At 34.2% G+C, this 3,756-nt stretch overlaps 1 long non-coding RNA gene across 4 annotated transcripts; it reads right to left on the reverse strand.

The window, feature by feature from the left end:
• Positions 1-691: 691 nt before the first annotated feature.
• LOC145570462 (uncharacterized) lies at positions 692-3,287 on the reverse strand. Of its 4 annotated transcripts, XR_014096470.1 has the most exons (5): positions 2,879-3,287; positions 2,321-2,462; positions 1,136-1,188; positions 953-1,052; positions 692-856 (listed from the first exon to the last, which is right to left on the reverse strand). It is a non-coding gene; the product is annotated as an uncharacterized LOC145570462 (long non-coding RNA). The 4 variants fall into 4 exon arrangements; XR_014096471.1 differs by having other exon boundaries at positions 953-1,188; positions 2,311-2,462; positions 2,915-3,287; XR_014096469.1 differs by having other exon boundaries at positions 953-1,188.
• Positions 3,288-3,756: the final 469 nt, after the last annotated feature.

Consider the following 3,756-nt stretch of genomic DNA (forward strand, 5'->3'; position numbering starts at 1 on the left):
GGACTAGGTCAGAGAAAGGCACAGTTCCTGGTCTACAGGCGGTAAACTTTGATCAGATACTTGCCTTTTTGGCTGAGGTAAGTTAGAATTTTGCGCTTAATTTCTCTTTCCTTCCTTATTCACATTCTAATATGCCGCCTACACCCTACAGGCGATGCTGAGGGGAGACGGGCTCAGGGTCCCATTCAAGCGGAAGCAAGAAGAGGTAAATAATGCTAAGTAGAGGGCCTCTGAACAATACTACATTTTTGACCTATTGCAACCCCCAAATCCGTTGTATTAGGAATCAAAATCCGTGACATTAGGCCTAATGCAACGGCCACATACCGTGGCATCTGCTGGCATTGCAGTAGGTCTAATGCAACGGCACATGACACCTAATGCCACGGCATCAATGTTCCGTTGCGTTAGATCAATACCTGATGCAACGGCAACATCATTGTCGTGGCATTAGCTATAATATCTAATGCCACGGTTCATATACCCTAATGCCACAATTCCATATAACTAATGCCACGGTGCATATACCTAATGCCAATAATAATAATAATAATAATAATAATAATAATAATAATAATAATAATAATACAATTCAAATTAGAATTTTCAAAAAAAAATAAGAATTTTATTAATATAAATAAAAATTTTATACATTATTATGTATAAGGGAAAATTACAAATTTAAATTATCACTATTAAACTAAGAAAAAAAAAGTTAAAACTAAATCATTTTGTCTGATATTTTGGGCAATTATTTGGACCGCATTATCATTTCTTTCTCTCATTCTTGCTGCTCCTCTTTGCCTCACAATAGCATCATTTTCATCAATTAACATAATGCAATTCAAAATAATACCTAAAAAATATAAAAATTTAATCCAAAGCAGTTAAGCATATAGTTAACTAGTATATATAGAAGGCAATTGAACAAGGCAATTCAACGATAAAGTACCTGCCAGGGCTGCCACTGGATTGAAGCAACCTGAACCCTTGGTCTGATGGATCTCATGTAGCTATAAGCATCCTCATGGAGTCATTTGCTTGTGTTGCTCCTTCACACAAAACAAAATATGAAGCAAAGGCACAGTAGCAGTAATTCAATCAACTTAGGTACTTGGTGAAGTAAAGCCCAAACCAGGTAACATAGGACAAATGTACATAAGTCATCCACCCACGAGACGCATTTCCCTGGAAAATGATAAGCAAAGGATTAAGCACAATATAATTCACTAGAGAAAGAAAGAACTATATTAATCAGATCTCGCAATGCATTGTCAACCACCAACTAAAACTAGTATTAACTTCTCTATAGCACATCATCACAGTATGTCAATGAGATAACAAACATAACTTAATAAGTTGATAGCAAGCATTCTCTAAAATGCCCAAACTATCCAATCCATATCCCTTAAAAAAAGATTAAATAGAAATAGAAGAAAAAGGAGACAGCAAATTTAAAGTTAGCCTCTACACCAGCTTAGAGCATACATTATGAGTAGAAGTAGAGTTGCATATATTTGGGCACCCAGACCGCATTTCAGCAACCCAAAAGTATAAGTTCTGAAAAGTCGACTAAGTTCAGCTTATAGCTATAGGTTCAATAAGAGCAACATATAAGTTAAATAACATAAATTTGAGGTTTAGAAGTTCATAGCTCTCAGATGTAAACAACACATTCTTAAACCCCAACATCAATCAACATATAACTAGAGCCTCAAATCAATACGTACAAACTATATTTTAATACCCATATAAAATGTCACATTATCTATCAAGCAAATTAACACCAAAAAAATGACCCATAATTCGCAAAAATAATAAAGTTCTAAACACAAAACAGAGACAAAAACAAATATAGAAACAAAGCTTAAAAATCTAATTCTAACATAAAATCTGGTCACGTAACCACCACAACAACAATCAACCAATGTAAATTCAACTAAACTTTATTCATGATAAACCTATAAATCACTTAACACATGATTTCATATTTCCAAGGGTTGATAATTATAGTTGCAGCCAAGTATAATCCTCAAGTTTTAATATAAAACGCTCTTAAAAGGTTCATAATAACATGGCCACTTCTCATAAAATCAAGAGTAACAACAAAATTCAGCAGATTAACAAAACCAACAAATTAACCTGATATTTAGTAGTAGTTCACAGGTCAACATGATTTACAAGATAATGCACTCAATCGATATCACAAAATTAGACACGTACTTATACAATCGACACCGAATAAGTCTATGAACATTTTCTTTAAATAAAAAATAAACAAAGCACAAGATTATAAGAATTACTTCATACATGTTTCTACCTGGGAGGTCTAGTAGTTGGTGATGGTAAAGTGATCTCTATAAAAACCATCCACATCTTTAGTTGCATGTAAGGTTAAAAAGGAATCTGCATTTTCTAGTGCTGATGTTGTTCCCTTCTCTAAGTAATATTTCACCAATTCCCTTTCATATTACAACAAATTATTAGGTTTCTCTCCAACATTTTCGACAATATTTGATAAAATTAAAATGGGGCAAGATTTAATTTCCGCACTAGTATCATTAGCAACATAAAGGCAGGTAGGGATGCAATAGTAGGAAGGCAACAACTTAACGACATGCACAGGGAAAAAAAACAAGAAAATTGAAGGTCGTAAAAACTATCTTACCAATTAAATATTACAGTACTTTCTAATCAAAATTATACACTCAAAAATTCCTATAAAAAATACACATTAGTGAGCAGTTATCAATTAAACACATCTATATAATTAAAATTATTCACTTTAGCTAACCCCAAAATAGCAATAATCACCATTTCTAAATTGAAAACTCAAAAAGTTACTCAATAAAAAGAAAATTGATAATACATGAGTTACCAGAAGGTGTAGCAACAACTAATTTAAGAACAAAACCTTGAACACAGTCGCCATAAGAGTTTTACAATACGAGCTATGATGTTCTCTCTCCTCTTTTTGACTGGGCTATTTTTGGAGGGATACCGTAAGAGTGTTGAAGGCATAGGCCCACCACACACCGGTGCGGCAGAACGTCAGTAATTAAAACTGCCGCACCAGATCTACGAACCCTTGGTAATCCTCATTACGAGATAACTCAAATCCATAAGTTATAGGAAACCCTAACTATGTGAACTGAAAATCCACCAAAAAATGAAGAAAAATGTGAATTTTTACTTCTCCAATTTGATTTTTGAAAGAATTTAGAGATTTTAGTTTTTTTTTAGGAGGGTTTTTAAATTTTTCTAGAAGAAGGGGAATTTGGGGATATTTTAATTTGTAACTCTGATATTGGAGATAAGAGAAAAGCGGGGGCTTAAATATTTGGAGATTTCAGTTCGAATTTCGAAATTTTGGGTAAAAAATACGGAGGGGGAGAATATAAGGTTGAAAATTTTACACCCGTTGTGTTAGCTCTTTTTGCCGTTGCATTAGCCCAACCTAATGCCACTGCATATAATGGACCGTTGCATTAGATATGATAAATAATTGACCGTTGTATTAGCTTATCCTACCATTGCATCAGGCTACCTATTGCGACGACACTAAATTGGGCGTTCTATTAGCTCATGTTTTGGCATTGCGTTTGATCGTAAATATAGTAGTGCGAAGCTCTCAACTCTGTTGAATACACAAATATAATGAGTGACGTTGAAATAAAAGCTCAAGAGTTGAAACAGGAGGAGCTGATCAAGACTCTGACGGCTGCAGCTGACGCAGCCAACGCCAAAGCCGCCAAC

This window comes from Chenopodium album, chromosome 12, assembly GCF_948465745.1.
Source record: "Chenopodium album chromosome 12, dcCheAlbu1.1, whole genome shotgun sequence".
NCBI classification, from domain to species: Eukaryota; Viridiplantae; Streptophyta; class Magnoliopsida; order Caryophyllales; family Amaranthaceae; genus Chenopodium; species Chenopodium album.